Source organism: Tenrec ecaudatus, chromosome 15 (genome assembly GCF_050624435.1).
Source record: "Tenrec ecaudatus isolate mTenEca1 chromosome 15, mTenEca1.hap1, whole genome shotgun sequence".
Lineage (NCBI taxonomy): Eukaryota > Metazoa > Chordata > Mammalia > Afrosoricida > Tenrecidae > Tenrec > Tenrec ecaudatus.
This window is the reverse complement of record NC_134544.1, coordinates 100051756-100065873: the sequence shown is the minus strand read 5'-3', so window position 1 is coordinate 100065873 and position 14118 is coordinate 100051756. Positions and strand designations below refer to the sequence as shown.

General features: G+C 40.5%; 1 pseudogene; it reads right to left on the bottom strand.

The window, feature by feature from the left end:
• Window positions 1–713: 713 nt before the first annotated feature.
• On the bottom strand, window positions 714–13886 carry LOC142427639 (COMM domain-containing protein 2-like; annotated as a pseudogene).
• Between the last annotated feature and the right edge of the window lie 232 nt (window positions 13887–14118).

The following is a 14118-nucleotide window of genomic DNA, read 5'->3' as shown; positions in this document are numbered from 1 at the left end:
AAGGACATTTTAACATCCTGAGTTGTTGGTTTCTTCATTAAACACATATCTACTATATATTCCTTACTGTGCAGTGTGCCTTCCTTAGGCCCACCCCGAAAGATGACTTTTGATGCTTCTAAAGAACATTTTTTTCTGTATGTTCCAACAGATTTTTTTTGTTGTTATTCAAACAATGCATAGTATATTCAATATTGCTCTCTCTCTTCTGTCTTTTGAGTAGCCTTTTGGTTTTCATATGTAAGATGTCTTTCGTGTTGTCCCACATCTCATCTCTTCTCAGTCATTAGTCTTCTTTCAGCAGTCTTTTTATTTTTTTAGTAATAGAAAAATCCCCAGAATTTATTTTCAATTTTGGTCAGTGAGGATGTAAATAATAAAGAAAATCAACCAGTCAACAGAAGTATCAAAAACAGGACAGTCATTCAAATATACAGAAGATATAAACAGTATAGATTCATTTCCACTTGATTTAATCCTATTTACACATTTAAAATACAAAACAGAGTTTAATTGGTCAAGGATCTTACACAATTTGCACCAGGAAAGGAACTTTAGTTCATTACCACGTCCTCAGTATCTTGGCACAGAAAGAAATCTCATCTAATCGATATGTATTACCATCAACAATTAAAAAAAAATCTGGAGAGTAATTACTGTCATCCCCAATTCCCCGACGATGCAGAGGGATCCGTGTCTTCAGCTTGATGGTGCTACTTGATGTTTCGGACAACCCTCCGACAGTGCTTTGTTTTCATCTCTCCCAGTGCTTGTTCCAGCTGCTGCACCAAATGGAACAGGGTCACTTGGTACAGTCTGCAGAACTCTGGTGGTGTGATCTCTATTCTGATGAGGTGTAGCTTTATCGTCACTGATGACTTAATCTGTTGCCTGAGACTTCTGCTTGCGAGCTGTGCATCTAATCTCCATTCAAGGCTGTGGTAACTGGGGAGCCTTGGTGCCAATTCGCTCAGAATCGTTCAGATCTCCTTTCGGTTGTCCAGGTAAAGCTGAAGCAACAATCTGTTCAGTTCTTCAGAGAATCCCAGAACAAACACAGAGTCCTGGAAATCCAGTTCGGAAGTCATGAGCTTCGAGCTCTCATTGAGGAGATATGTTAACCCTTCCACAATATGCTGGAAGGTGTCCCTACTCACGTTGAGTTTCCTCGCGGCGCCTTCGTCGATCTTGGGGTTTGACCCTCACCACAGGAATTCCACCGCGATGCGCCCGAACTCGGTGACCACTGTGAGGGAAGCCAGCGCGCTGGATCTGTCAGCAGTCTTTTATTCCTCAAGTTTATTCTTTACATAGTCTCTCAGCTCTGTGATCTAGCTACTTTTCCTAACTTCTACTTGGATTTGAGCAATTGATGATCTGTTCCACAGTTAACCCTTGGGTGTGTTTTGACTAATGAGCTTCTCCACCATTTCTTTCTATGGATATGGTGGATTTGATTTTTGTTTGTTCATCCATATGTATAGTTTCCATTTCTTTTGTTTAATAAAAATTTGCTTTGAATTCATCATTAGTCTCAAAATTTTATCGGTAAACTTGTGTGTCATTTCTGTCACTAAGGCTGCATTTTCCAATTACTTATATTGTTCCCAAATTTTACATTCATCTGTGTACATGATTGTATGTATGGTTGATCAAAGTCAGGCTGCAAAAGGTATGCAAAATTTTCTAATGTATATATATTTATTTAGTTAATTGTATTGATACTACCATGGTTTCAAAATATTTTCTTCTTGAATTCCTTGATATCACCTGCCGGTATTCCCTCCCTCTCCCACCCTCAATTTCGTTATCGTGGAAAACAGAACCTGGATGAAAGTGTAAGCAACCTTACCTCTATACTCCTGACTTCATGGCTTGGGAGACCAGTACTAGTGTTAGAAGAAAACCTCCAAGCCCCAAGGATAAAGCTAGAGCTGAAATGCACAATCTCCAGATAGAGTGGTCTCCACAACTGCTCTCCAGTAAGATGTTAGAATATAGCTCCTACAGGGACCTGACTTCTTGCTACTCAGCTAAAAGATGCCTAGCTTTAAAAGCAATCAGGTTCCCTTTGTTGCTATCACTCAAGCAATCAACTATCACTTTGTCTCTTAAATTCCCTCTGGATGGGTCTTAAGGGATGGTTGTATAATTGAAGGGCAGACATAAAAAGGCTTTGTATTCTTTCACCAATTTTCATAGTGTCAGGGCATGCAGCCCCGCCCCCACTCCTTACTCACAGTGATGCCTACCTACTTAACAAGGTAGGCAGTGGCTTTACCCTGAAGGTCCCTGAAGTGATTGGGTGAGCAACTAAAGACCAGTGCTGAGGCTGACGGCAAGTGAGGGAAGTAACTATCCACTGAGCAGGGAGAACAATAACAACATATCTGCTCTTATAGTTAAAGCTGCTCGCAGATGGTAATAGTCATGTGTTGTATGAGGTATCATTAAGGTAGCACTGTAATGAAAGGATATTGTGGGGATGATTTTTAATTAGGAGAATGTAATTGGGGCTCTTCTCCAACTTACAAATGTGAATGCTTCCCTCCAACCAGATACCTGGCCTTGCAATCTTTAATTCTATCTTTAATTCTGAGAATAAAGAATTGGTCTGCCTCCAATCTCTTCTTGATCTTGTTTCCCACAGCCTGATACTTATCATGAAGTGTTCTAAAAGAGTTCAACATATTCCCACATTCACATCTGTCTGTTCTGTTGTCCATGCTTTCTGGAGGCTCGCACACCTCGCTGCAATATAAACTCACTGGTAAATGACCTTACTATCTTATTACAGCATCGGAGATGAAGCCACTCTACCCCGTTTTTGCTGTCTGCTTTATCTTTCTTACTTGCACATGCTATTCCTATGAGCCTTTTGACTCTGGGACTGGACCCCACACTTTGTTTGCTAAACAGTTGGTGCACAAATCTAAATAACACTTTTGGTAACTGGTCTTACTTGCAGGCATATGAATATTAACCATCTGCTGACAGAATTACACTTAAGGGAAGATCTTCCCATATACTTTTTGATGATGAATATGATTTTAGTCTTCTTTAATTTGTCAATCTCAGCTTTATAAACCACTTGATTATCTAATTAAAAAGAGCCAGTATCAGTCTATTTAGTTGAATAATTGGCAAGCCTTATCACATCTGTGGTCTATTGGTCTCAATTTCTTCCTTCTTAGGCAAATACCAAATCTGTGTCCATTCATCACTTTCATAGCCAACCTGATTTCTACAATAAGTTAACTATTTAGATTGTTTGCACTGTTGTGTTACCTCCAATGGGCAATAAACATTAAGCATAGTGTTTTATTCATATAAAAGGGTTGTCAATAAAGATCTACTTTGTATCAATGCATATTTTAAGAGAACTGTTGTCAATCAAGATGGTGAAAAGAGTCAATGTTCTTTTGCTTTACAGAAATCCACAAAGATGATGATCATTTGCTTGAGCACTCGCAATATGAAAGTTGCATAGACAGAACAGAACGGTGTTATAAATTTAATGCATTGGAAAGTATTGTTTCTCAGCACAAAAATAATTTTCCTCCAAAGGAAAATGATGAGATGTTTGGCTTACATGAAAAAATCGTAAAATCATATTTAATCATCCTGGAATTAAATCAGAATAGAAGCAATAAAATACAGAAGTCAGTTGTGCTCAGTGAAGATGAGGAAACTTTTCTCCATGTTGAAAAAGAGCAATGTTGTACTGAAAAGGAATTCCCTGAGTGTGAACAATCTAGGCTCATGAAGTCACAATGCCATCAGCATCAGAAATCTGATGAAATTGAGAAACCGCACACAGGTGATAAATGTGGGACAAACTTTATCGAGGAGTCTGTGTTCTATGAGCACCGGATCACTGATACACTAGGTAAGACCTATGAATGTACTCAGTGTGGGCAAACATTCAAGAAGATTGAGGTCACTGTTCATCAGCGAACTCATACTGGAGAGAAACCCCATGTGTGTGGTGAATGTGGAAAAGGCTTTATCAAGAAGACTTCTCTCACTGTTCATCAGCGAACTCATACTGGGCGGAAACCCCATGTATGTGGTGAATGTGGAAAAGGCTTCATTCGGAAAACAAATCTCAAAACTCATCTACTAACTCATACAGGAGAGAAACCCCATGTATGTGGTGAATGTGGAAAAGCTTTTATCGGGAAGAAAAACCTCACTGTTCATCAGTGAACTCATACTGGAGAGAAACCCCATGTATGTGGTGAATGTGGCAAAGGTTTCAACTGGAAAACACATCTCAAAACTCATCTATGAATTCACACTGGCGAGAAACCCCATGTATGTGATGAATGTGGAAAAGGCTTCATTCTCAAAAAACAGCTCAAAACTCATCAAGTAACTCATACTGGAGAGAAACCCCATGTGTGTGATGAATGTGGAAAAGGCTTCACTCGGAAAACATATCTCAAAACTCATCTACTAACTCATACAAGAGAGAAACCCCATATATGTGGTGAATGTGGAAAAGCCTTTACCTGGATGACTTCTCTCACTGTTCATCAGCGAATTCATACTGGAGAGAAACCCTATGTGTGTGGTGAATGTGGCAAAGGTTTCAACCAGAAAACACACCTCAAAACTCATCTACGATTTCATACTGAAGAGAACCCCTATGTATGTGGTGACTATTGCAAAGGCTATATCAGGAAGACTGCTCTCACGGTTCATCAGTGAACTCATACTAGAGAAACCCTATGTGTGTGGTGAATGTGGAAAGGCTTTTACCTGGATGATTTCTCTCACTGTTCACCAGCAGACTCATACTCGATAGAAACTGTACATATGTGGTGAATGTGGAAAAGGTTTTATCAGATAGAAGGACCTCAGTGTTCATCAGGGAACTCATACTGGAGAGAAACCCCATGTGTGTAGTGAATGTGGCAAAAGCTTCCTTCAGGAAGGAAATCTCAAAACTCAGCTACAAATTCACAGGAGAAAACCGCTATGTATGTGGTGAGTGTGGTAAAGCTTTCAGCCAGAAAACATAGCTTATAGCATATCAGAAACTTCACACAGAAGCTAAACCCCATGTATGTGGTGAATGTGGGAAGCCTTTTTCAGGAAGAATAAGCTCATCGTTCATCAGAAAACTCACCATGCAGAGAGAGAAACCCTGTTTGTAGTGAATGTGTCAAAGGCTTCATTCAGAAAGCACATCTCATAACTCATCTATGAATTCTTTGTGGAGAAAAACCTTAATAGGTGTTGAGTGTGGTAAAGCTTTCAGCCAGACGTGATGCCTTACAGTACACCAGAGATTTCACAAAGAAAAGAAGCTCTTTGCATGAGTTAAATGTAAAAAATCTTATATGTGGAAGTCAGGTTTCCTTAAACATTAGACAGTTTCCAAGAAGAAAACCTTTCATTGGAGTTAGTGTAACAAAGCTTTCAAAAGAGAGGATGAGGTGCTAGAGTTTGGCCTGGGCCAAGCGTGGGAACAGACAATTGTGACCATATGGGGATCCATGTTCTGCATTGCTGTCCCTCTATTGGCATGACCACCCTTGTGGGGAGAAGACCCTCCAGACTTCCACAGAGTGCATAGGTACCTCATTGCTCTTCCAGTTTTCAGTACCCGAAAGAGAACAGAACCTAGTGTTTCTGTATCCACAGCTATATCACGCAGTAGAGTGCCACCCAGATGACACTTGTACCTGCCCTACCTGCATGCTCTTTGTTAGCCACCAGAGACAGCACAGAAGTACCATAAAATAAGAATAAAGAGAATAGAAGATGTATGGGGACAATTATTCCAAAGGATGAATGGAACACAGTGAACCTCAGACTCCACAACCGTGAGACCAGAAGAACTAGATGGTGCTCGGCTTCCAGTGCTAATTACTCTGAAAAGGGTCACAAAAGAGAGTCCTGTGTCGAGTGGGGAAGAAAGTGGAACAAACCAAAACCATAAAATAGATCAGGCTTACTGGTCTGCTGGAAACTTGGAATCTACAGATTGTGGCCTTTAGCGATGTTTCACTGTTGGACCTGTACTCACTCCTCTGACTCAGCTTTCAGCCCAACTATATATAGACTTGGAGGGGAAGAATAACATACACTCCCTGGAAAATCAACCATACAAAATCAAAGGAACAGCATTTGCTTATGGCTAAAAACTTATAAAAGCTAGAAGAAACATGACAGAAGGATGAATAGTATAAAAACACAGGGAGTGGGCAGAAGTGGGAAGAAAGCTGGTGTATCTTGGGGACTGCAATCAATGTATGAACTGTTGAATAGAAAACCAATTTACTCTGTTAAGTTTTAAATCATAAAAAAAACATTAAAAAAATTTAAACACTTATGTCTCATCAATGATTTCAGGTAGGATAGTTACCATGAAACTGCATTGAATGTGGGTAAAACTTTTACCTGTGCTTCTAAGTTTTCTTCACAGAAACACACAAAACTGAAAACATACAAAATTCACTCAAGATAGGAAACTACAGGAAGTCATGTGACATCTCATACCAGTGATCTCAATAAGAAGGAAAGCTCTGGCAATATAGTGACTTTGCAAATACCCTCTTTGGTTTCTCTCCGTGTGTCACTAGACTACATTGGGATTTTAACGAATGTAGTTCTGATTGGCTGGCCTTTAGCCCGAAAGGAGTCATGTGACAGTAGAGGATTTGTACAGCAGAGAAACCATATGAATACAGGGCATGTGGCAGTGCGTATGCATTTAGTGATTGGCAGTTACTGCAGTATCCAATTATATTTTCTTTGATGTTCCCCAAAGCTCATAGGATAAACTGACGCAGTGATTGGACAGAAGGGCTGAACAAAATGTCTGTCACAGTGTATGACTGCAATGTAAATCCTGCAGGAAATCATGAATACAGCTACTGGGAAAGCCTGATAGACTCATCCTGTGTGCATATGTACCTTGATACCAAGACCAATATTTCATTTTACATTTGATCATTCCTTTGACCCATATTAACTACATTAACTGGAGAAATACTGTGACCATAGAACAGGAATGTGAATGGCCTTGCTCCCATGCAGAATTCTTTGGAAGGTGGATTATTCAGATGCAGTTAAGTTAAAATATGACCCTTTATCTTTTGAGAACCTTTTTCACCCATTTTAAATCTTGCAGTTTTAAACATTCCTCTTATTTTCAACTGCGCTTTACCTCTGTTTTAGTATGTTGTTTTAAAAAATATATTGCTTTGTGTATGAATTCCATGGTGTCTAATTGTGGTATTGTTGGATCAAATGGGACTTCAAGCTTTGGTTATTTTAAGTAGTGCCACATTGATTTCCACAGTGGCTGTATGTATCTCTAAGTCCACCGCCAGTATATATGAATCCCAATCCCTCCATATCCTCTCCAGCATTTGTTGTTTTGCTTCTTTGTTTTGGGCTTGCATTGCAGGGGTTAAGTACTATCTCATTGTGGTTTGAATTTGCATCTGAAGGCTAGTGAGCATGAGCATTTTTTATATGTTTGTTAACCATCTGTATTTCATTTTTGGTGAAGTTAATCATGTGAACTTCATTTGCTTATCATTATTAATCATTTGTACTTCAATTTTTTTCATATCTTTTCCCCATTTTTTTATTTGGTTTCTTGTTATTTTCTTATTGAGATATAGAGTTCTGTATGTATTTGTAATTGTCCCTTTGGCTGATGTGCCATTGATTAAAAAAAAAAATTTCCCTGTCCACGGGCTCTCATTTTACTTTTCTCATGTAGTCTTCTAATGTGCATTAGTAATGCAATTTTTATTTATGTCCAAATTGGGAGTCTTTATTATAGCTGGTGGCCTTTGGGAGGATTCAAATCTCGGCTAAATTACTCAAAGCTGAAAATTATATTCAGGTGAGTTTATAAGGGCAAAAACCGCTGTTGGTTTGGCAATTAGGAGTGGTTGAAGCTATTATAAAGCTTTCAGTGTGTATGTAGGGAAGGTTGGGGGATTCCACATTCCTTTCAGCAAGCAGTTTACAGAAGCTAAGATAAGCGTAATCTTTTTAACTTTGTGAGGCAGGGTGGAATGGGGTATGGAAAATGTGCACATTCTGAGAACAGGAGGATATTGACATTTGAATAATAAAACATTGCGATGGCGCAAAACTGGGTGTGGTAGACAAAGAGGTTACATACTTTAGTGATGAAAGAGGCCAGAACAGCATTTTAAAAATTCTAAAATGGGGCATGAGTCAAGCTTAAGAGAAGTTCTTTACATCAATTATGTAAGGCACATTTGTACATTCATTTCCCTCATCATTCTCAAAGCATTTGCTCTTCACTTAAGCCCCTGGCATCAGTTCCTCATTTTACCCCTCACTCTGCACTGCCCCTTCCTCATGAACCCTTGACAATTTATAAATTATTATTTTGTCATTTATTACACAGTCCCATGTCTCCACCCACTTTTCTGTTGTCCCTGCCCCAGGGAGGAGGTTATATGTAGATCCTTGTAATCGATCCCCATTCCCACCCTCACCCCTGCCACCCTCCACCCTCCTGGTATTGCCGCTCTTACCACTGGTCCTGAAGGAATCTTCCACCCTGGATTCCCTGTGTTTCCAGTTCCTACCTGTACCAGTGTATATCTTTTGGTCTAGCCAGATTTGTAAGGTAGAATAGTGGTCATGATAGTGGGTGGGGAGGAAGCATTTAGGAACTAGAGGAAAGTTGTATGTTTCATTTTTACTACACTGCACCATGACTGGCTGATCTCCCCGCGACCCTTCTCTAAGGGGATGGATGTCCAATTGCCTACAAGTGGGCTATGGGTCCCCATTCTGCACTCCCCCTCATTCACAATGACAAGATTTTTTTGGTTTGGAGGAGCAAATGGGAGTGACAGTTCCAGGGGGACATGGGAGAGGGGGAGGTTGGGGGAAAGAAAGTGGTGTTAACAAACTCAGGGAGAAGGGAACAAGTGATCCAAATCGGTGGTGAAGAGGGTGTAGGAGGCCTGGTAGGGCATGACCAAGGGTACTGTAACAGAGAAGAATTACTGAAGCCAAAATGAAGGCTGAATATGATCGTTGAATAAGAGGAAAACAAAAGGAAATAGAGGAAGGAGCTAGGAGGTAAATGGCATATGGAGAGGTCTAAATAAAGGCATGTATGTATGTAAATATATGTATGAGTATGTGGAGATAGATCTGTGTACATATATGGATAGGTTTAGTATTAAGGTACCAGATAGACATTGGGCCTCCACTCAAGCACTCCCTCAATGAAAGAATACTTTCTTCTATTAAACTGGCATTCCATGATGCTCGCCTTCCTGACACAATAGCTGAAGACAAAGCAGGTGCATAAGCAAATTTGAAGAAAGCTTATGGTGCCTGGCTATCAAAAGGTATAGTGAGTTCGTTCTCAAAGGTCTTAGCCTTTCAAATGGGAATGCAATTCTACTCTGTGCACAACGGGACACAGTGAATCAGAATCACCTCCATGGAATCCAAAACAGTTCTAGATTGGTTTTGTTTTGTTAAATTGTTATGAGCATATAGAAACCCTGGGTTCACGGTGGGTAGGGCATTGACCACCTGAAATCCAGCATCTGGGAAGCATGATTAAAGGGTCTACCTCCAAGAAAATGTACAATCCAGAGTCTACAATGTTCCTATGTGTTAGAATTGACTTTGATTTTGTTTATGGCATAATTGTATGATTTGAGTCCTAGAGAATGTTTCCTCCAATTTTGTGGAGCTGATTTAACAGCCCAAAACTGAAACTATTTTCAGGAAATAAAAGCTTTTTTTTCACAAAGCTTTAACCACTAAGTGAAAGAAGAGGAAAAAAGGACAGCAAATGAATTGTCAAAGTCATTCACTTTGTCCTGGGTGTCTGGCATTTTCAGGATGTGAGTTTTCATTGTTTCTTGCATAGTCATAGGTGACAGTGTCCTCAGACTACAGTCTGATAATCTGAAGATAGGATGTGTTGACTGAAATGACCATGGAGGAGACATTTCCTTCTCTCAAGCCCTCAAGGAGGTGCATTGATACAGTGACTGCAATACTAATCTCAAACATAGCAAATAATGTTTTGATGATCCTTTGTAATTGTTAGGGGTCCTGCAGTCAGTTCTGATTCCCTGTGAACCTGCATAGAACAGTCATAAATGCTGCTTGGAGTTAGATTTGGTCAGTCATCCTCAAGGTGCACTAAACCTCCCAATATTCTGAAATGTGGAAATGATGGCAGAAAATATGATTCCAAGGATAATACAATCCAATTGGATGCAGTTGTGTTCTGTTAATTGGCAAACAAGAATAAAAGTTTACAGGATAAAATTCTAACTACTATGTTATTGTTTGGTTTTTCTGATCTTATCTAGTGCCTGATTGAAAATCTCTACAGATGAATGGAGCCTTTTCTCCCAAGATGGCTTTGTCTTAAGTCTGGCATGCTGTCCTGGCTGTAATCTAGGAATGCATACAGGCTGAGGGCCAGGACCTTGATCTAGAACCTGAATCTCTCCTTTGGACTGAGATTCCACCCAACATGATCCCTGAGTGTTTCCTGAAAGTCACGAGATAAATTGAAAATTATATTAAAAGTTACTGATTTAAATTAAAATTATGAAATAAAATTATTTCGGTTAATGTGGTCTTCAACAGTGGTTCTCAACTTGTGAGTCACAACCCTTTTGGGGGTCGAACAACCCTTTCACAGGGATCTCATGATTCATAACAGTAGTAAAATTACAGTTATGAACTAGTAACTAAAACAAGTTGAACTGTGTTAAAGGTTTGCGGCATTAGGCAGGTTGAGAACCACTGCTCTAAGCGATGTGTAATGATAATGCAATTCTGAACAAGATTCCAGCATCCATCTTTAAGGACATGGAAATTATCAAGTTTAAAAACAGAAATCAAATAGACCCAGGATAAGCAAGGTCACAACAAGCATTAAAGGATCCATGGGTCTTTGAATCTGCTGTGGCCACTGCATCTACCGGTCACTGACCTGATGGGAGACCCAGCTACATCAGGAAGAGTAGAAAGGAGGTAGACATTTCTGTATCAAAGGCTCTGACTGAGAAGTCTCTGGGATCCCCTGATTGCAGGGTGGTGAAGGTGGTGGCCTCATTTAAGTAACAAACCACAATAGGCATTTGCCTATGAGTGTTCCTGGCTGTGATATGAGTGAGGGACTATGAACAGTATGCTAATGCGCAGGCACCACAGCTCCACCAGAAAGTGTCTCCAGAGCTGGTTATTGAAACAAGTTGGGTGACAGAGATGGGAGTGATGTGACCCACAGGCATGCCTTGAATTAGTAGGCTCCTTAGATTCCAACATTTACAATTAGAAAATTATGAGTTCCAGTGCAAATCAAATTATTGTTTGATTTGAACATATGCATCCACTAATGTATGCATTAATTCATTCTTTCTGAGGTCTGAGTGATATGAACACCCCAGACATTCTTCTGCATTGAGGGAAAACCAATATAGCAAGCAGCCGAGCTAGGAAACGAACAAGCTCTTTCTCCAAAACCAAACCACTGTGATTGCATCTCTTCTGCCTCATGGGAACCTTAGAGGACTAAGAAGTACTCGTTAGGCTTTCTCTGAGTGTAATTATTTACAGCAATAAACAATGTCATTTTACTCGGGGAACTGTTGGCTGGTTTGAATTACTGACCTTGTAGTGAGCAAACAAATCTTATCCCACAGCACCACCATAGCCCTTTATATCTCTGCACCAACAGGCTCATATTATAGGACTTCTTAAATGTCCCTTTTAGAAACCAAGTTATAATTTTAAATATTATTATATGAATAAGGAAGGCCATAAAAATGATGACCTTTGACTTATGGTGTTGAAAAGAACGATGAAAGTACCGTGGACAGGCTTTCAATAAAAGAAACATCTGTTTCGAGTGAAATACAGCCAGAGAGTTCCTTAGAATCAAGGAGAGTGAGACTTTGTTTCGTGCAACATTATCATGATCCCTCCCAGTCCCTTGAGAAAGACATCCTCCATGATAAAGTAGGGGATCAGTGAAGAAGAAGCTACATCATGAGCTGGATGGACACGGTGGCTGTAACGATGGGCTCAAAAAGAGTCACTGTGATTGTGGTGCTGAACTAGGCATTCTTTAGTTCTGTTGTCCATTGACTCAGGTAGAATTGGAATGCACTCTGGCATTTAACAGCATCAAAAACAAAACAACAACAAATCAAAACACAAGGTTCTTCTCAGGTCGGATAACAATGCCGGGGGAAAGGGTAGATGTTTTATGTGGGGAAACACACCTAACAACAGGAAATTTGTAACAGAACACACTGTCTTGATCATTGCTTTCTACTTGAGTCCTTGGTATCAGCTCATTTTTTCCCTCCATTCCTGCTCCCGCCCTCCGTCATGAACCCTGGATAATTTGTAGATTATTTTGTTATATTTTACACTGTCTGACATCTCCCTTTATCCACTTTTCTGTTGTCCAACATCTTGAATATTTCTTGGAAGCATTCGAGCAAGACTTCATTGCACGTATTTGGTCATGTCCTCAGGAGGAACTAGTCCCCGGAGAATGGTCTTGTGCTTGGTGAAGTAAAATGTCAATGAAAACGAGAGAGACTATCAATGAGATGAATATCACAATGGCTGCAGTTATCAGTCCAAACAGAGGAATGATTGTGCGCATAGTGCCCGTCCGGGCAGCATTTCATCGTGTTGCACATGGGATCTCTGTGAGTTGAAGCCAATTCAAGCGTACCCAAGACTATCAACACATACAATATTATCCAGGTCACTGTAAGTTAAAATTATTGCATAAATATACATGTGTGAGCATGTATGAATGAATACATCTGATTGCTTAGAGAAAATTTGGGACTCACAAGAGAGATTTTTCCTGCATTAAAGTTTCTTTAAGGATCCCTCTTGTGTAAAGTAGTTATGCTTTGGGCTGAGATCTGCACGTACACAGTTTAAAACAACCAGACGTCCCATGGCTTTTTACTCCTGTAAACAGTTATAGTCTCGGAAACTCACAATAGCATCACTGTAAGTTGGCATAGACTCTGGTGGTGTTTGGTGTTTTGGAATGTCTCTGGCGTTGACAACAAATACTAGTTAGTACAGTCAATTGCAGACATATCAAGACATATAACTGAACTCTGTTGTATATATGGTCAAAGACAGACAAAGCCCATTCCAATGAAAAGAAGACACATTCAGATGCATGAAGATTCCACAGAGTGTATACATGATAATCCCTAGAGATGTGCTGAAAACGTGGGGGAAACTGCAGCTTCTGAGCGGAAAGCATCCCTGACTCCTCTCTCTTGCGTGGCCTGGAACCATGGCCTGATGCAGGGACGTTTGTGTCTGGGCTCACACTGACTTCCCATCACTGTGTCTCTAGCACAGTAATACATGACTGTGTTCTCGGGATTCACAGAGCTCAGTTTTAAATAAACTTGGCTCTTGGAGGTGTTCTTGGTGATGCTGACTCTTGACTGGAGAGACGGATTATATATAGTATGTTTTCCCATCATAAGCTAATACCCTGCCCCACCCCAGGCCCTATCCTGGAGCCTGGTGAATCCAGTGCACATAATAGCCAGTTAAAAAGAATCCAGAGACAGCACAGGTGAGAGGCCAGGTCTGTGAGGGCTTCACCAGTCCAGAGCCTGACTCTTGTAGCTGCACCTGGGCCAGGACACCTGGGGATAAAGAGAAACACAGCGAGTCATGTGCTCAGATGCTGCATCCAGAGACTTGATGTTGGAATCCCAGAAGCACTCACCTCCCAGAGTTGCCACTAGAACGAGGAAAGTCCGCACATGCTTCATGTTCTTGTGGATAAGATTCATGCCACCCAAAAACTGCTCTCCGGGCTGACGAGGACTGCGCATTGTTAAGCATATGTGTGCTGTGGCTTCATCTGGCTGCCAAAGAGGAATTTGCATGTTGGAGGTGCATTTGTGCATCAAGGTGGACAGGATGAAGTGAGGCCCCTGGGTGTGCTCCTCCCACTCAAAGAATGCTGCTGGCAGTGCCGTTAGGATAATCCAGAGTTTTTCTGAAGTCTTCTCTTTATCCACTGCCCCGTTCTCTTAATCCACACAAGAGTGTAGCCTGTTCTGG